We start from the raw sequence: 21595 nt of genomic DNA, 5'->3' as shown, positions 1-21595 counted from the left end.
TCATGTTTCTCCAGGTGCTTCTGGGTTGTGTTAGTTATGTAATAACGCCACATACATATATACATATGTGTGTGTGTATGTGTGTGTTTTTTTCCTTCTTCTTGCATGTGTGTGTGTGTGTGATTTGACATATGTAGAACAGCAATAACACTACTACTACTACTACATTTTATCGCAGTTCATTCGTCTCTTTTCTTTATAATGGTGTCTCCATCATAAGTGGCAAAAATCTTGAAGCTCCCCTTCGTCAATGGACAATGACTCCACTTCCATTTTTATGTAAAGTAGTTGATAATATCAATTTTTGTTTGGTTTAATTTGCTTCTTTTCGGAGACATTTTTTCAATAAAGGTTCTTTAATTAAGCATGCAATGTTAAACCGAAATCCATTTCGAGACGATCCATTGCTAGACAAGATAATAGCGAGATACTCCTACAGTACTGTATAAGCCAAGATCAACTTTTGTCCAAGATTAAATTAGTCGTAAGTGCGGAGTGAGACGATAATCGTGAAACACAAATGTAATATTGACAGTGCGAACGAGACAAGTCTTAGATAGTAGTCACGAGCAGCAGACTTTTAAGAAAATTACAGCCAAACAAGGGATGTGAATATACACGATATCTAATCAGAATAAAAATTCCAGCCAGCAAAACTGAAAAGTCACAATCTCATCAATGACTCGAAATTCGCTCGTAATTTGTGAAAAATGCTAAGAAATTGAATATCGTTTGAGGGGCAAAAATGTCATTTTCATATGTCCGGATTTTGTTATATTTGATTCTTTTTTTATATTTCCTTTTTATTAATTTCCTATTCGTTTAGGATTAAGGCATCAGGAACATTGTGCTTGCAGTCAGCTTTTTTTTATATTAAATTGATTTTCAAGAAACCAGGTTTGTTTGAATTTTCGTATGATTCAATCATTGATTGCATGCGGATTGACATGAAGAAAAGATGGTATGAACGACCCATAAATATTAATTGAGCTAGGTCCTCGCTACTTAATTTCCACATTTATTTTGTAATCATACATTAATAAAATTACAAGTGTATATATGCCATTAATATACATCGATTTAAACCAAGACATAAATATCAAATCACACAGTTTCAAAACACGTTGCAAAGCAAGGTACTACATGCATTAATGTTTGTAACCGGCCATGTGTCTTGGTTGTAAACACATACATATATTTGACATAAATAATATTAGTAATTAATATCTTTATGATCATTTTAGTTTATCTGGTTTCTTGTCTTTATATGGCTTTTTGAGGATGTTAGAGCATCCGCAGCGGTGGCGAAAGACGCCACCGCCGTCCGCGCCGTTGGCAAGGCGCAGGACCGCCGCCGCTGCAGCCGCGCCGCTGGCACGGACGTGCTCGATGTATCGAGCACGTCCGTGCCAGCGGACGCACACGTGGCGCGCTCCCATTCGTCAACGGCATAGCCGTTGTGTTTAAACTTTTTTTTATTTTTTTTTTTAAAATCGGTATTTAATTATAAATAATGCTAAAAAATAAAAAAAAATATTTTCCAAATCCCAAAAATATGGCCGTTTTTTTCCCGTTTTTTCTGAATTTTTTGATTTTTTTTTATTTTTTTTCCCCCAAAATCATCTATAAATACACACATTCATCATCCATTTATCACATCAAATCATCTCTCATTCATCTCTCATTCATAATTCTCATACAAACTATCAACACATCATCCCCACTCAAAATCTCAAATGGATTTCACCCATATTATGGCGGAAGCGGAACGCGAAGAACAGAATACTACGAACAACATCGTGCCGCTTACGAAGCATATGTCGCGGCGAATACCCCTGCTCCTCCTCCTCAACGAACCAGATCAAATCGACGGTACATCCATCGTGACGGGGAGGGAGCCCACGAAAGGCTCGTTGCCGACTACTTTGCCGACCAGCCGCGGTTTCTGGCAGATTACTTCAGGCGCCGTTTTCGCATGTCAAAGCGCTTGTTCATGCGAATTGTCAACACATTGTCCGCACGTGTTGAATACTTTCAAACAGGTGTAGATGCAGCCGGCCGGCAAAGTATCACGGCGTTGCAGAAGTGTACGTGTGCCATCCGACAACTCGCTACTGGGCAAACGGCCGACATGTTCGACGAGTATTTGCATATCGGTGAGTCCACTGGAATCCTATGTTTAAAGAATTTTTGCGAGGGCGTTCGTTCTGCTTTGGGGATGAATTCCTTCGAGCACCCACCACTGATGATTGCCAACGGTTGCTTCGTCTTCATGAATCAGTCCATGGCTTTCCCGGAATGCTTGGCAGCATTGACTGCATGCATTGGAGGTGGAAGAATTGTCCGACTGCTTGGAGGGGGCAACACTTGAGCGGTCACAAAGGCGGCGGCCAACGCTTATCCTTGAGGCGGTCGCCGACTACCGCCTATGGATTTGGCATGCATATTTCGGCGTTGCTGGATCCAACAACGACTTGAATGTGCTATATTCGTCACCACTCTTCAATGATGTGATGAATGGTGTAGCACCGGCGATCGACTTCACCATCAACGGAAATATATACCGCATGGGTTACTATCTCGCCGATGGTATCTACCCAAGGTGGTCGACGTTCGTGAAGACGCTCCACAACCCGCACGACCCGAGACGGGTTCTTTTTGCGCAGCGTCAAGAGTCAGCGCGGAAAGATGTCGAAAGAGCCTTCGGGGTCCTTCAAGCTCGATTCAACATTGTGAAGGCCCCGGCTCGGCTGTGGTACGTGAATAATATCGCCGACATCATGTTCACGTGTATTATATTACACAACATGATTATAGCCGACGAAGGGCCGAGGGCGGCTAGCTTCTACGACGAGGACGAAGCCGGAAGCTCAACAGCGAGGTCTCCCCTACGCCGAGGCGAGCATACGACGGTTGGCCAGAGGATCGAGACAAGACACAACAATGCGCGATACTCGAATCCACAATCAACTACAAGAAGACCTAATCAACCACATGTGGGCGAAATTCGGCAACGAGTAGTGTCATTTTTAATTTTTAGGATTTTAATTATGTAATTTTTAATTTTTAGGATTTTAATTATGTAATTTTTAATTTTTAGGATTTTAATTATGCAATGTTTAATTTTATTTGTCATTTGTAATATTTATTGTGGTTTTAAAATGAATTTTAATATTATGGAAATGTTTGTGTAATTGATTTTATATTAATTGTGCTCGTCCTTGCGGAAGAGCACAGTTGTGGGTGTTGTGCTCTTGCCAGAGAGCAGGCATGATTAGTACCGCTCGGGCCCACAACCGTGCCGCTGGCAAGAGCACGGTTGTGGATGCTCTTAATTCAACCTAAACAGGAATCGAAATTGGCTTATAATTGGCCGAGGATAAACTAGTTTTACATAGCTAGCTAGCTAGCTAGATAGCTAGATTCTCATCCAATCATGCGACATCTTTTTCCACTACATATATTTGCATAATTTAATCAAAAAAACATGCTATTAGATTGTGTGTCCTTAGCTAGTTCTAGATGCTGAGCAATTTAGATGGAGCCGTAGGGTTTTTCTGTTCATGGGTTTTTTACATGCAAAGTTTAACCTAGCTATGATTGTTTTACCCCTTTATGAGTGATTCTTATATTGTGATTCTTTTATTTATTTTTGTTTTACCTGTGCTTTTTTGTTATATTTTGAGTAACATAATTTATCAAGAAGTTTTTTCGCAGTAAAAAATTCTGCATTGAAAAAGATATAGGAATTTTTCGCTTTATCGAAGATTCAAGCTGAGCTCTTCACTCATCGAGCAAGTGAGACATTATATCCATCGCAAATATTCATAATCCAGTAATCGAAAATGATTGTACAATAAAAATTATCAATATATAAGAAAATTTTAAAATTAGGATACGCGGCTAGAGCCCAAACTTTCTCTTTCCACCAAGACAAATGATTGAAAATTTGAAAAGCATAAGAAAATGGCAAGGACCCGAGAATCATAAGGGGAAGAAGGGGAGTCTAAATATGGATCTTTTGTCTTGTCGAATTTTGTTGCAACACAATTTTTAGATGGGGTCGACCATGGCAAGTATGTACCTCACGAGTATGTTCTCTTCATCTAGGGACTTGCGAGTCCAGGTTGTTAATTGGAATATGATTGGTTGTTTCTTTATGTTTTTTTTTTTGTCACTTGTTGTTTACCTCTTTTCCACTTCTTTCGTCGTGCCTTGGGTTTGTCCAGGTGCCTCCGGTCTCGTTGTTCTTGGATGTTTATAGGGTGTTCTTGCTTTAGCGCTGGTGGGCGATTTGAGCATTTTGCTTCTATACAAAAAAAGGAAGCAAATTTTAATTGAGAATATTTGCAAATGCAACTATAAAAAGTAAAATAAAGAAGAAGAACGAAACTCTATTAAAATGATTATTTTTGGTGTATATTTCGAAAAAAGAGAGGGAATATTTGCTTAATTTTGTTGGGTTGTAATGATTAATATTAGAGCAGAATCGTATGCACAATGCTCAATCGGATTCATTGAATTAAAGGTTATGAAAAAAGCAAACTGACATTCAACTGTTCATCACATTTGGACCAACTGATTACTCACATTGACTCATCTACGGTCTAACCCATGGCCCCCCAATCAAATTATTTCACATACATATATAATGATATATAGAATGTGATGAATTAAAATGAATATATTAGTAGATTCTTGATCCAAAATATTTAAAGTTAAATGAATGAAATAATCCATAATTAAAGAAAAAAGAAACCATTTGGGGAATGTTTTGTTTGATTTCAAACTGGAAATGATGGAGGGGGAGATAATAATGATCATGTCATGTCCATTGATTTACATATGATTCTTCTATTTATAATGACTAACAACATTAAATAAGTTTTGTACTACCAATTATGTTTAATTTTAATCACAATTTGTGTCTCCATTTTCAATATTTTCCAAAAATATCTTAAACTAATGTTTTGTTTACAGTAATTCTTCAATTTTGGAAATGTTTGATCGAAATGACGAGTCACTTCGTTGGATTTTTAGTTGGTTTCTTAGGGTTTATGATTTTTCTCCAATTTAAAGTTCAAATTTTTGGCTAGGTGATTCAATATTAGTAATAAATTATAGGAGTACCCATTTTACCTAATAAAATAAAATATTGATTAAAATATTATCAATTGTAAGGTGGATAAATAGTACTCATTCGTCCCAAAAAAAAATAGCCATATTTCTTTCTATTTTGGATTATTCAAAAGAAATAGTTTCACCCAAAAATGAAAGTTTTTCTAAAATTATTCAATCCATATATTCTCTTTTTCTCTTATACTTTATCAACTTTTTCTTCTTCTCTTTCTTACTTTATTGATTTCACATTTAAACTTACCGACTATTTTTGGTGGATGGAAAAGTAGAAAGATAAAAATAAGAGAGAACGAAAAATGATGGGTTGTGATACTACTAAAAATAAAAATAAAAAAAATTTATAAACATATATCAAAATAGAAAAAAGACTATTGGGTAGTACTTCCTCAGTCAATTTCTTTTTTTTCATTTCGAGCCATCATCTAAATTATTTTTTACTATTATTTCTTACTGCATGCATACATTGTAATTAAATAAAAAAAATATTAAGTACTATGGAGATGTTAAATTCTCTCTCTCTCTTCTGGCCGGTCCCCAGAGGTTATAAATATAAGTGAGGCCTCTCGACATTGTATCAGAAACAGACCCACAATATTCTGATATTATATATATATATATATCAATCTAAGTTTATTTTCTCCCTCCATAGTCCATCCTAATCATCATCATCATAATAAATCAGACCCCAATTCTGCAGAATCTCTCTCCCATCACTTTCTCACAATTTTTTGCTCCAATTCCAAACATTACATGGCAGCCTTTTCCTCAACCTCCTTTCACCACCACCTTTCCCTCTTCCTCCCTATCTCCACCACCATTGATGCCACCATAGACAACAATCCTCCTCCATTGTCACTGATAAACAAGAAACCATGGATAAAAAGAGGAAATGCAACCCTCACTCTTCTCCAAATTCTGCTCAATCCAAGGTTATTTATATGTATTATTTTCCTTTACATTAATCACATCAATATTTTTTTATATATATAAGTGCTAATTAATGTTGGTGTGGTGATATAGGACAAGAGAGAAGTGAAGGGAAAGAAGCAGAAGAAAATAAAAGAGATGAAAAAAGAAAGGCTACATACATGTAAGGGCAAGGAGGGGCCAAGCTACTGATAGTCACAGTCTTGCTGAAAGGGTATATACCTTTTTTTTTACTTTTCTTTTTTACTTTGTGAAATGACTATTATTTGTTGTGTTATAGGTAAGGAGAGAGAGAATAAGTGAGAGAATGAAACTGCTACAGACTCTTGTTCCTGGCTGTGACAAGGTGAATTCTTCAACTTCAATAATTTAATTTGTCCCAATTATATATAAATATAATTGGCCAGTTTGATTTGGTTTGGGATAATATTGTTTGTTTAGATGTATTTTGTGTGGCAGCTCATGTGGTTTTGTGTCACAAAACAGGTCACTGGAAAGGCCCTCATGTTGGATGAAATTATTAATTATGTCCAATCCCTCCAAAATCAAGTTGAGGTGAATATTTTTTTATTTATTTTCAAATTTTTATTTTCAATTTATATATGTATTACCATGCTAAATAGTTCATTTTCTGCAGTTTCTCTCAATGAAGCTTGCTTCTGTAAATCCCATGTTCTATGACTTTGGGTGGACTTAGAATCATTCATGGCTAGGCCTAATCAGGTAAACATACATGTTTATTTCTTTATTCATAAATTGATTTTATTTGTCACAGTTGTTGCTAATAAAATCTAAATATGATAATTAAATTTGCATGTAGGATCTTAGTGACTTGCCATCCCCAATGCCAAGCATGCAAGAATGCAGTCCCACAACAGCCAATAACACTAATTTTGTTGAAAATCCAATTTTGTTTCAACAAGCCCAACTTCCACAGGTAAATTATACATCAACTTTATTTTTTTACATAGATATGTATATAAATTTTACTCCTATATTTAATGGAAGATGGACAAAATATACTTATCATTTTCAGGGAAGCAGCCAGAGCTTGTGGGAAGTGGATGAGCATAGACAAAAAAATTTCATTCAGTTAGGATTCAACAACAGCCTGTTTTCATTCCATTAATTAATATATATTCCAGCATCTGCCTACAACCATCTGGTTAGCACTCATTCACTGTCTAAAAAATATTTTATTAGTATTATGTTAATTAATTAAAAAATGCTCCATTTTAATGCATACAATGGATTTGAAAGATTTTATAATTTCCATTCATTAATGTCTTTTAATTCTACTGGGTATGGATCTCTGCTTGCATTACCTTTTCAAAGAATCATGTTTAATTAATAATTACCATTGGTAATTATTATTAATGAACAACATCGTTTGCGGATTAATTAACATAATCAAAAGAAAATGATACTAATTAAACCAAAAAGGAGTGCTTCAAGTAACGTGGGACATATGAAGTATAAAATAATGGTTTCATATAGTACGTACAATCATGTTTTATGTATATTACAATATTAATTTTCTAAGCTAGTTGTGGTTAATCATAAAAACGTGTATGAATCAAATTATAACCAATTAACTTATAAATTGATATTTCTTGATTCATGCTAAAATTTTAGTTTCTTTATTTTACCCAACATATAAACAACAATTTCTTTGTCTCCCATGAATCATTATCAGGTATGTTGAAATAATTTGATATTGATGGAGGAAGAAGACGGTGCAAAGGATAGCTAATGCTCATGATATTTCTAATTAAAGAAACTGAGGGGGGAAATTCAAGTTGCTTCGATAGATTTGATGAGCATAAAAAAGGGGTTCAAAAATAGGTGGATATAACTAATCTATTGACAGATTATAGTACTCCATCTTTATCAGATTTGACTCTCAGATATGGAAGCACATTTTCTAGTGCTTGTAAATTTAGGCACGAATTATGTAGAAGGAAAAGATTAATTAATAATTAGCATTAATTTCCATGTTTTGAGAATATATATGTATTGATGTTGTGAATTTAAAGTTTAAATTAGTGCATTGTAATTCACTATATATTTTATTTTTACCGACATTTGGTCATATTCAGTTAATTCTACAGTGACTTACTTTCTTGTCATTGTTAGGGTTGGGTAAAAATACCGAAATATCGCACTTACCGTATCGAAAAAATACTGAAATACTGGATTTTCGGTATACCGCAATTTTCGGTAAGGTATGTCGGTAAGGTATCATACCTTACCGATTTATTTCGGTACGGTAACGGTATGAATTTTCATATACCGTGGTATACCGAAAATACGGTATATACCGTAATTTTAGGTATATACCATGATTTTCGGTATATACCGATATCAATATATGCCAAATTATATCAAGTAAATTCATACTTTTACCAAATAAATAAATATTTACATGTAGAAATCAAAGCTTGCCTCATTATAGTTGTCGGGTAATCATGTAAGTATAAAATCAAATAAACTCAATTAGGAAAACTTGATATCGTTGAATCAATTAGTTTCAAACAAATAAAAGATTTTAGTTAAATTAGTTCCAAACAAATATCGTTGAACGTTATGTGATTGCATGGAGTTTAATTGTTGCAGCTTTTTTTATTGAATATGTTTGAGTTTGATTAAATTTCATGTTTTCTAAGTATTTTTTTAAAAAAATTTCATTTGTGTTTGTATTTAGAATTATTTACAAAATAATGATATTTTGGTATGTCGTATTGTAGTCCGATATACCGTAAAACTCTTGTATATCATAAAAGTACGGTATACCGAATTTAGATATGACATACTGAAAATAAGGTATGGTATCGATATTGAAATTTGTCATACCGAAAATAAGGTATACCGAAGTTCGGTATACCGAAAATTTTGGTAAGGTAAAGGTATGATTTTTTCTCATATCGAATTTTCGGTAAAGTATACGGTATGATGGTTTCGGTAAGGTATACCATACCTACCCACCCTTAGTCTTGGTTGACTAACTGATTTAACCTTTTAACTATGATTTGATATTTTACTATACTACAACTGACATGACTTGATAGGTTATATATGTAGAGGGATTTTATAGAGTAAAAAAAATCTCATTCGTTTACCATATGCTAGTTAAATTTAATTATACTGAAAAACAAAAATTTACAAGGCTTTTCAAATAAAATATAGTACGACTTAGACAACTTCAAATTTATCCTAGGTGACAAAGTGATTAATATTACTTCATTTGTCCCTTATAAATGTTCTCAAACTTATTTTAGCATTTTTTTTGTTAATATTTGGTAGTATGTAGGGATGTCAATCGGGCCAACCCATTCGGGTTCGGGCCAACCCGTTCGGGTTGTCGGGCCATTCGGGTACGGGCTATTCGGGTTATGATTTTTTCGGGTTATGAAAGTTCGACCCTAACCCTAACCCTTCGGGTTTCGGGCTAACCCATCGGGTTATTCGGGCCAATGCGTATTTTTTAATTCTTTTAATATTTTCAAAAAATAATACGTATTTTAAATTTTCTTTAATTATATACATATTTTTAATTAATCATTCAACAATGAAATACATATTTTTAATTTTCTTTATATTTTTAAAAAATATTAAGTTATTTAAATTTAAAATAACTTATTCATTACATAATTATTACAAAATATCTATCAATAGTATGTTTATGTTTATGTATTTAAAACATAAATCAACACTTTGTTTCAAAATTCAAACATAAATCAATTCGTAGAAAATTAAAATAAATTTTCTTAACGTGAGAGGTGCATCGTAGATGTAACAAAATATTTTGAATTGTTAAAGAGTGAATTATCAAGATGCTAGCTAATTGGAGTAACTCTAAGTTTTCTTGAATTATGATTGGTCAAATTTAATTTATTCCAGCTATAAATAAGTCAAATAATAATTTATCTTTGTTTTAAGAATCATCAAAGTACGCATAATTCAATGACGAAGCGGCGTCAAAACACTTTGCACTATTATATTGGAAATATACTAAAAGAAAGCTTTTATATATGAGTATTTATGAATCCATGAACCACATGGTGATTTTTTTCGTGATCTTATATAGTCGGTTGACGTATTTGGATTTTGCATGGTTTTAGAGGGTTGTCTTGAATGATTTTGATTATATTTCTATATTTTGGTATGTTTATATGTTTGTTGAGAAATGATAGAAAATTGATTAGAAAATGTACACAAAATATGTGGATGTGCAGCAGCCTTGTTTGAGTCAATGTTTCTCGCGATTTTGAAGTCTGATAAACCTCTAATACATATCATTGTCTTCATCTTCGAAAGAGCTTCGCGTGGATATATTGCACGCCTCAATCGGAGCTTTGTAGAGAAAGTTATGACCGTTACAAAAACTGCTCGCTGTGCAGAAGCCTTCAACCCGACGGGTCGACCCGTAACCCGAACGGGTCAGCCCGCCTAACCCGACAACCCGAACGGGTCAGCCCGAATGGCCCGATTTTAAATTCGGGTTGCGAAATTACAACCCTAACCCTGTATTTTTATCGGGTTATACGGGCCGGCCCGCGGGTTCGGGTTACATTGACATCCCTAGTAGTATGTGTGTTGATGCATAGGCGGACGCAGTAAAGGGAAGGGGAGGGCTTAAGCCCTTCCCCAAATTCATATTTTTATGTTTTCTCTACTTCTAAAATTTGCAATTATTTTTAAAACGGTCATTAGCTCTCACCAAATTTAGGTTATTGAAGAGTAAATCATCAGAAATTGAGTAAGAAGACGGGCTGAACTGAATATTTGCAGCGATAGAAAGAAAGAACAATGACAGTTGTGTCTTGTTGAGAAAGATAATTAATTTTAAAATTTTAAAAATATAATATTATTTTATTAATAAAGCACCGCTGCATTAAATGATTTCACTTATTAGCTTATTATTTAAATTAAAAGTCCAACCGAAAATTCAAATGTATTTTTAATAAAACTGATGCTTTAAAAAGTTCATCGTAATAAATTCATCCTTTTATTTAGGAGTGCACACTAATTTATAGAAACATTTCTATTTCACTCTTACTTTATAATTTACAATTTACGAGTTCTATTATTATTACTCTCTTCGTCCAAAATTTTAAGAGTTTCAGTCACTTTTACGCACTCATTTTACAAAAATGATAATCCTCTCACATTATTTCTCTTCTACTTTACCATTTCTCCACTTTAATTATTTATTGTCGTCTTTTATAAAATGGGTGCGCAAAAGTGACCGGAAACGGAGGGAGTATATTATTTTTATTTTTTTCTCATTCTCTTACTTTATTAATTATGTATTAAAATTTATGCCGTTCTCAAATTGCCTATTTTATTGTGGATGGAGAGAATATAGTATAGCCCCTAATAGTATAGCCCCTACTATCTAAAATTCCTGCGTCCATCACTGCGTACTAGCAAAAATGGTCTACGTTTGTTAGAGCGAATTTATTTAACTGTAAATGCTAGAAAATGCGTGTGTCATGCATAATTTTCTGTAAATAAATTGATGTAAGGATATAATGTAAGGGGATAAGGCGTGGTAATTTTCAAAAAAGTAAAAAGTGCACAATTTTTTAGGCATGCTAAAATTGTAAACTGATCATATGGAATGTGATAAATGCAAACTCTAAATATTGTACAAACTCCAAACTATGATCTAGGCCGTTAGAAAATATCAACAGATGATAAAATAATAGCTACGAAAAATGTCAACACAATGTCAACGGTTGATGTTGTGTTGAAATTGTGTTGACTTTGTATTGACATTGTATTGACATCAAAATCTTGAAATTTTACACTGTGTTGATACTGTGTTGAAAAGTTTGGAGTTTGTACAATATATGAGTTTGCATTTTATCATTACCCCGATCATATAGTATTCATAAGGGATGGATGAAATGTGAATTATTGAAAATATTATTTTATAGAGTATAATAATCCGAATTCAGTTGGCAAAAATATTATTTTATAGAGTACAATAATCCGAATTCAGTTGGCAAAGTGAAAATCTGTTTTAACCTACATTGCAGGATGAATGTAGATAATGTATTAGTCAATAAATTTTTAAGTTTTTGTCAAATTCTGGTTTTATATACTAGTTGTAAAATCTGCTTGTATATTACAGAATCAATTTGTTTTGGCAGCTAATAATACTGTGATGCTTATAACTTGATGATTATTTTATCGAATATATGACTTGATGATTATTTGCGTGACATTATCAGATCTTAACCAAACAACACCTAGACGGCGAAACAACATCATAATATACTAAATTAAATATTTGGCTGCCTACAATATGATGTAACGATCAATAGTGCCACATAATTGAGTCATTAAACCATATTAGTGCCAAAATTTAAATTAATTGCAAAATCAGAATCAATCAATAATTTAATTACGAAATCAGAATCAATCAACAGTTAAGTAATTTACATGCACATATTTTAAGCAGATATGTAAAGTTCCAAAAGAAAAAGTTAAACCATCAAATTGGTTAGTCTCTTCATAATAATAATAATAAAGTTAAGTAACAACGAGCACACCCACACCACTCACCCAATAAATTATACTACTACTACTACTAAATGAAAAATGAATTGGACTATATATAATGAATAAACAGGGTGGTAAAAATATTGGAAATTATGTAGAAACATGATGTCTTTAAAACGTGATCCAAAAGGGAGTTTGGGCTAGAATAATTAAATACTGAGCTCCAAGTTCTGAGAATTAAAAACGCAAAACCCATGTTTAGCTGCATTCATGTGGAGGCAAGGCATGTGGCATTTATGAGAAAATTGATCCACATTTAATTATAACTTATCACTTATAATCTAAACTAACAGATATCCATCTACAAGTCTCTTATCAAGCATATGAAATACTCTTGCCATTTGACAATATGTCCCACTTTGACGCCTATACAAATTTTATGAATATAAAAGAATATATGTGTAAAAAGTTAATGAAATATTATATTAATTTTACTTTTATGTATTAATTTTATGATGAAAAAATAGTAAAAAAATAAACGGGACATGCGATGACGGAACATACCAAAAAAATCCTATCTAGTTATTCCATCAGATAACATTTAAAATTATTCCATTCGGCTTTCCAGAAAGAGAAAGAGTAGATAATTAGTATGTAAATTTGGATAGCTTTTTCTAGAAGTGGACACTGCCATCTTGATGTCCATATATATGTGCTCCTCAAATTAATATAAATGTCTACTCTTATCACTTGTCACAATAATTTTGGAAGAAGATTTAAAGATTAGGTGTAATGTAGAGTTAGGTTGATATATATTTCGTTTTTTATACTACTTGTGAAATGCAATATAGGTTTATATATTAAACTTTTGTGTATTTTTATTTGGTACTTGAATTGTGTTCAATGTAGATGATTATCAATGACATATTATTACTATTGGATTGGGTCCGGTTAGGTTGAGATTTTTAGCTTAATTGAGAATTGAGATGCATTTTCAGTCATTCATCCACATTTTTGAAATATCAACTACAAGTAGATTATGTCAACTAGGGGTATTGTCGTCAATAGCCTGCACATCAAATGTCAATGGCTTATAGAAAAATGTTAACAGCTTGTCAATAGCTTGTATATTAAAATGTCAACATAGCAGTATGTAATATATATCAAATGTCAATCAGGTCAACAACTTGTATTAAAATGTCAACGACATGTATAAAGTGTCAACAACTCAAAAACAATTCTTGCAATTAAAAACTAACAACTATTTTATCTTAATTTTTTTATTTGACACAAGTTCTGGCATCATGATCATACAACACATGTCAATAGCCTGCATATCAAATGTCAACAACTTATAGCAAAATCTCAACAGCTTGTATATCAAATGTCAACAGCTTGTATATAGTGTCAACAACTCAAAAACAATTCTTGTAATTAAAAAATAACAACTATTTTACAGCTCTGCACATCATCATCATCGTCATCAGTAGAATCCACACTCTTTTCCTCAACGATCTCGCCCTCTCCACAATCATCATCATCATCTTTTCCAACTTCCTCCAAAAAGGGGCGCCCCGAGACTAGCGACGAAGCCTTCTGAATCAATTCATCAAACACCTGGAGAATCCGATCGAGCTCCACCACCTCCGCCGCCTCCTTGCGCTGCTCTCTCTCACGCTGGCGACGATGAGGCTTCTGCTCTCTCCACACTGTTGCTCTCTTCGACGAGGCTGCTGTCCAACTCTCCACATCGATGCTCTCTCCTTCGGTGGAACGAAGAACCAGTCGGTTAGGACCGATCGGTTCCTTGAGGAACCGAACCGACTAAAAGTTCGGTTACGGTTCTCGTATTTGGAAAAAAAAAAGGGAGTCAGTTAACCGAACCGACCGTTTCTCCACCCCTATCAACGATTGACGTTGTGTTGACATCAAAATTTTGAAGTTTTACATTGTGTTGACAATGTGTGAGGAGTTATGAGTTTGTACAATATATAAAAATTGCATTTATCATACCCTATTATGCTAAATACCTAAAAATCTTTATTAGGCACCATAAGCATAATCTTCGTTTATCCATCATAGCATTATTACTTTATTTATTTATACATTTAATTTGGTCTAATATCTTAAAAATGTTTACTGGCATCACAATTTACAAATTACACAAAAATAAAAGTTCGATTTATTCACGTCTCTCATCATTGTTTTTCTCTCACTTTGTTGTAGTTTACTTTCTAGTATGATAGCATATGGAGTAATTATTAGAATAGTTGAGCATAAACAAACGTTTCATTGCAACTTGCAAGAGATCCCACGAGTTATGTTGTTTTGTGGAAGAAATCACAAAGTTCGTTTTCACTCCATTCTCTCTCGTCTTTTTCTTGCCATAGCTACATCTATCTACCTTGTCATTTTCCGACCTGTTCAGTTCCAGACAAACACTACTACTACACATTTAATCACATCCTCAATTTACACACTAAATGACAAATGCATCATGGATTCGAATCTCATGAAGGGCAAGACTTCAAATTTCTTTCATGCAATCAATTCCACGACGAAATCAGTAACTTTACACTCTCAATGGAGTGGATCTCGCGTTCTCACGAAAAAATGTAGTTTTCACAAGAAAATAGCGAGTGGTGATTCTTTATTCAAATAAATCATTGTATGTTATCCACAGATCAAGTGACAACGAAGGATCAGTATCTGTGGCTTCTCATCAGCATCTCCATCAGTTTCTCTCAATTCAGACAGCGTCAAGATAAGTGCAAAATTGGCCAAATCTCTATCTCTGCACTATGCAACAAACTCGTAAAATACGAAGTTAATCATAGCATGTGCAATTGGTGTCTGTGAAAATAAGTAAACATCACAGAGCAGTTTGCATCACTCTGATCCTTTCTATATTCCACATCTCTACTACTGTCGATTTGCCAGCTTGCAGAGATGATGCATTTCCTTTTCGCGACATGTCAACTCCGTATTCATGTAATCTAGCAAACAAATCAAAGGCTACCAGTATCTACTTTGGTTCTATCCTTCATCAAGAAAGCTGTTGGATGTCAGCATCCCAACATTAAGATGACAAATCGGTTCGCTTCCAAGCAAAGTGGCTTATTTTCATACCAATAACTTATTCGTAGCTGATAAATAAAATCCAATAAACTTATTCCTTGCTGATTAATAAAATCCAATTACATCTGTCAAAACACAAGTTTAGATGAAAAATGTTTGGGATTCACAAGTCCGGCCGGCATGCAATTACAGAAAAATAATAGGTGGGGAGTGTTTACAGGCAGCACATGCATCTAAGGAAGAAAAAAGAATAGGGCAACATACTAGTATATAATACAAGGATAGAATGTCTTTATTATAGCCAATAAAAACAGCACAATTGATCGCAAAGGGACAGTGACACTTCAGCATCTCACCTTAAATAAGATTAATGGTGAATGAGACATAAGGATGAGCATCTGCTTCGCCTGCACCAAGGCCAACCACTCCTCCCTCGTCCTCAGTTTTCCAGAACGTGCTACAGTAACACAGAAGATAATGATGAAACAGAAGAATTCTTCAGTTGAGTAGTTTAATGATATCTGAGCTCAAAAGGAATTGTTTGGTTTTGTTAAACAGAAACAATGCATCTGCTTCGGATGCATTGGTGACAATCCACAAATTCATGAGGCGACAGAGCATAAATCTACTTCTGGAAAATAATCATCCTAGAAAACTAGACAGCTTCAGCAAAATCTAGTTGGAGTTACGGTCCAACATGGTCACAGGCTTTGGGTTTTTTGTCCAAAAAAATAGTCCATAGAAGTTTCATGAGAAGTAGGAAGAACTAAAAAGTAAATCAAAAGTGTATTACCTGTTTGAATTGCTACACATTCCCTCAAGAATGGAGCGAACTTTTCTTCTCACTTTTTACTGGAGGTGACAGTACAACAGACTGAGAAGAAAAGCGAAAAAGAGATGGTTAGAACAAGGTCCCTACATAGCCATTTGACAAAAAAAGCAACAGAAATGAGAGGCAGTATAACTACCAGAAAAGATGGTGGCAGGCCATATCGGAGAATGCTTTCACTAAATTACTCTTACTGCACAGAAGTGCATCCAGGAACTAAAAACCTGCAATAGAATGAAGCATGTAAAATTATAATGGATCAAAGTTAACTTAATGCAATATAAGAAACCATATCTAATAATGCAGACAATTTTCTATTGTTTCCATCTAAGTCATTGAAACTTGGAGAACATTAATTCACATATCGCCACACATATACATCTGAGAAACTAATTTTCAGAAAAAAAGAAGGGGGAATAAGGACCTCTCCATAGCTAGTATAGCACCATTGCAAAAGGGAGCTTCTCATTGTCTCCTGGTCTTGCATCAGTTTTTCAAGCTCCTGCTTCCGACTGTCTTGGTCTCGGGATTATATTCAAAATCACGAACCTATATCAATTATTTAGTGAATGACAAAAGAACATATTAGTGCGTGTCTTATAAAAGATACAACTCTGGAAAACTACTAATTTTAACATAAACTTGTACAATAGTTGCAAGGTATACTATAAAACAATTAGGGAAGATCAATCAAATAGTAAAGGAATGAGGTTTACCGTTACTTACCTGAAAATTTCTTTCACGTGCCTTCGTTTTAAAATTATCAACATCACGACTGAATAATGTCACAGTGTAAAGAGCATATTCATTATCCTCATGTAGCTTCTTCGAAGATCTGGGCACCTAATCAAAAAGTTTGATCAAGAAATAGTATTTTCCAAATCAGAACTGAATGTATATATTTAAGGCAACTAAGATAAGCTGTTAAATGCAAACAAGCGCATTTTATGTTGAACAGAGCTTCTTTATTCCACTGCACTTAGTCTATACAATCAGTAATGAAAAAAAAAGGTCAGATAGGCATTCTATCTACTGCAGTCTAGATGAATAATGAGAAAATCTCCCATCTAGTAACTAGAGTGATTACCACATATGATGTAAGAGACTCGTAGCTTGACAACCAGTCTTTCTGAGAATACTTTGAAACAACTGCAAGAAGGGTAGTCAAGTGTTCCGAACTAACAACATCTTCTGGTTTTACTAAATTTGAGAGATCGCGAACAGCTAAGCTGCATTCAGGAATCATTTGAGACAGTGAGTTAGAATACACTCATACTTGAATAAAGTAATGCTTTAGAATGCTATTATCACCAAGAAACTTTAACATGTTCCCACAAACTGCATCAAGCAACTGTGTGTGTGTGCTGGCATGATTGTTCTTGTGCGTAAGAAGACAGACAAGACCATTCTCGTTGCTAGCAAATTGCTAACACCTGAGAACACCAATCCTCCAACCACAAAGTTCCATCTTTAACAATATATCTAATGATAATTCTGGAAGCAGTATTTTTCTTCAAAAAATCTAGACTGAGTCTTCAAAGGTAGAAAAATCTAAAAATACCTAGTGATTGTTCCATGATTCCATCTGATAAGCATTGAGGTATATTCCCAAAAAAGTATAAGGGAAACCTCACTGATAGACTTCTAGATTTCAAAACATTCAAGACTCGAGTGATTGTTAAATAAGAAGTATTAGCAGAAGAACACCTACCAGAAGTCAATTATGAAGACTGAATTACTAGCATGTAGATAATACATAGAATATAAAATACTGAATTCATTTTGCCCTTTTTGAGAATTGTAATTGGATGTGGATTTATTTCGGAATATAAAATTTATACCAAAGAACTACAGCCATAGCTTGTGAAGCCACTACAGCTCAAAGAAGATATTGCATATTCTGTATAAGTTATATAGACTTATAGTCCTCAACCAGGTGCATTTATAAAATGGTTCTTCAATACACCAAAGGAACTTATTCCCACTTTTTACAGATATAATCCTTTGTTAGTGAGACACCAAGCCATTCACACCTAACAGTCACCAAATTCAGCAAGAAGGCATTTGTATCCAAATTCCAAAAGCAGTACCAACTACCAGGACAGTCATTCACTGGGAAAATAAAACCTGATAGAGTTCATAGCAAATGGACTTGCAAGAACTATCCACAACCTGTGTCGGCATGAATTAAATTAAGCTCAAGTGATTATGTTTGTCATTAACGAAAAGCAAGGAGTATCTGTACTCACAACATTCGATCAAGACACCAGCAGAAGTCGAATTCATTCTAAACAAGTTAAATGGTAGGCAAACAACAGCTTTATGGCATTACCTAATCCTCAAAATTTTAAATTCATTCACTAATAAGTTATTTCATTCTTAAAGTTACCACAAGCCCCCAGATATATAAAGCTTAAATTGCTCATATACCTTCCAGCCTGCTTTCTGTTAATTGCATTCAGTTGGCTGCGTACATTGCTATATTCAGCGACACGGACCTGTAAAGGAAATCAACCATCATGCTAATGTCTCAAGCCCAGATACTTAAGACATTCAAGACCATATGTAGATATATATGTTTTCATAAGAAGAGACAAAAAATGATGGTTGAGCACAATAGTCGATTAGTAATGCACTCAAAGGATTAACTTTGCCATCAAATCTAGACAGAACATCTATTTGAAAGATCTTTATTTACATGACATGTCAAATCCATATACAAAAACATTATTAGACTTATTGACCATACTGTCCTTTACCAGGCAGCTGACATAATCCTACAGGGACTGGCATGTACATCAGCATTGGAATACTATGATCCACAATTACTTGCGAAATATAGCAAAAAAAAAGTTTTTTTATTGTATCATACTAATTTTTATTAAATATCTATTTGAAATTTACTAAGTATATGTATAAAAAGTTACCCCTCGTCCCCATTATGTCCCAGTTTTCCATTTTGGTTTCCCTTATTAATTGTCCCACTTCACTTTTACTACTTTTGGTAATGGATACCACATTCACTAACTCAATTTCACTCGCATTTTATTATAAAACTAGTACTAATATATAAAAGTAGACCCACATACCACTAACTTTTTCAACCCACTTTCTTTTATATTTCTTAAACCCTATGCCGGGTCAAAGTGGACACATAATGGGGGACAGAGGGAATACTATTAAGAAGTGAACACTTTTGGCAGTTTAAGTTACTGTAACTCTGTAAGCATGCAAGACGAGTATAGATCAGAAAAAGCTGCAACATGACCAATAATATCATCTAATGATATTTCTCTAAAGCTGCTTAGAATCTTTCCTGTGCAAAAAAACACTAGGGTCACAGGGAGTTAGCTAGATAGAATTATCATTAAACTGAAGAGGATTCTCCAAAGGATTCTAAATAGTTATGGTAACAACGGATTATGATTGGCCAGCATTAATATAGGTTTCTGGGGCCAACATAAGTTACACAACTAAAGAAGATGGGAGATAACTATCCACTAGAGAGTAACCAAGCAACTTTGGTTGTTTGAGCGCAATCAGCAACTCAGAGATGGATAGATGACACGATTAATCTCTCAAACATTTATGGTGCCTCCGTACCGCAAAAGCTTCCTTTGCTAGTCTAATTTGTTTGACAAAATCCATATTGAAACAAAATATTAAAAGGATTCTAGTATATAAAGTTATAAACAAGCTGGCATTGAGTGAGCGTACCTTGAGATCATCCTCAATCTGGCAATTTGTACATGAATTCCTCCACAATCTCCTTGAGCGGCGACATTGTTGGATACTTTGCCTCATCCCACACGAATCTAAAGAAATCATAAACTTTAACCAAATCCAGACGCTAACAAACATCAATTCATAAACAAAGACTCGATAATAAGCATCTAATTTTGCCTGGTAAGATAAGAGTCCACGGGAACCCCGTCCACAGTAAGCGAGCTACTAACAAACACCGGACACCCTCTCCAACTCCTCAATCTGACGCCGGATTTTGTGCGACACTCCTTCGATAAAGTTGCTTGCCTGCCAAAACAATAAATCACACTCCAATTAAAGATCAGGAGAACAATTTCAACAAAATCAGCTAAGTTTGAAGAACTCGCCTTCGATAGGTCGTCGCTGAGAGACAAGAGCAAATCCAGAGTGCCTACTCGCAGATTCGGAATGTTGAACTGTGGAATTCAAACAAAAACAACACAATTGGCGAATCAGGATTGACAAAAAAAATTGAGAGCAAGAGATCTGCGACGAATAAGAAAATACTCTGTAGAGAGAGGTGTCGAAGGCTTGTTTGGAGATGGATTCCTGAAGACGAGTCCATACGGAGGAGCGGAGCCGCCTTGGCCGACGGGAAGAGACGCTACCCAGTAACGAGTCGCCATTGCCGCCGATTACAGATTGATCGAGCGATTCGATTAAGCTTCTGATTCCTCTTCGTGATCTTTCCTCCTTTCCTACGTGTCACATTTGCTATTATGTCGATTTTATAATGTCTCCACATTTACTATTCAAATCTCTAATCCACGATCATGATAATCATCAAATTTATGATTACAAAATTAATGCATAATACGCGATTTTAACATAAAATACCTATAAATTGATCTATTGTTAAAGAATTACCAGTGTACAACGATGCAAACTATATGATTCAAAGTTAATTATCAAATACTATACTCCCTCCGCCCCCAAAGAATATGCACTTTGAGTTCGACACGCTTTCAGGTGTAAAATTATCTCTCTAAAAAAATATGCACTTTGAGTTCGACACAGCTTTTAATGTAAAATTAATAAAGTAAAAGAGAAGTAGATAAAAAAATAATTAAATATTATTATGGAATGAGTCTCATCTCATTAAAGATAAAAAAAAGTTTCTAGAATTGAAAAGTGCATAATAAGACGGACTAAAAAGAAAAAAAGCATATTCTTATGGGACAGATGGAGTATAATACAAACAACCTTCGATAAAACATTTTCTTCAACCACTAAATTGTCGAGCCTGAAGGTTCGACTCATCTCAACAGAAATGTTGTAAGAAAAATAAATATTAATGCACTAGATAGATAAAATATACACTCTTCCTCCAATGTCAGTTGAAACATT

General features: G+C 34.2%; 2 pseudogenes; one reads left to right on the top strand and one right to left on the bottom strand.

The window, feature by feature from the left end:
- Positions 1 to 5889: 5889 nt before the first annotated feature.
- LOC121790201 lies at positions 5890 to 7213 on the top strand (annotated as a pseudogene).
- Positions 7214 to 15078: 7865 nt separating this feature from the next.
- Positions 15079 to 20889, bottom strand: LOC121790200 (annotated as a pseudogene).
- Positions 20890 to 21595: the final 706 nt, after the last annotated feature.

Source organism: Salvia splendens, unplaced genomic scaffold (genome assembly GCF_004379255.2).
Source record: "Salvia splendens isolate huo1 unplaced genomic scaffold, SspV2 ctg439, whole genome shotgun sequence".
Taxonomy (NCBI): domain Eukaryota; kingdom Viridiplantae; phylum Streptophyta; class Magnoliopsida; order Lamiales; family Lamiaceae; genus Salvia; species Salvia splendens.
The sequence above is the reverse complement of the archived record's forward strand: the minus strand, read 5'-3'. Positions and strand labels throughout refer to the sequence as shown.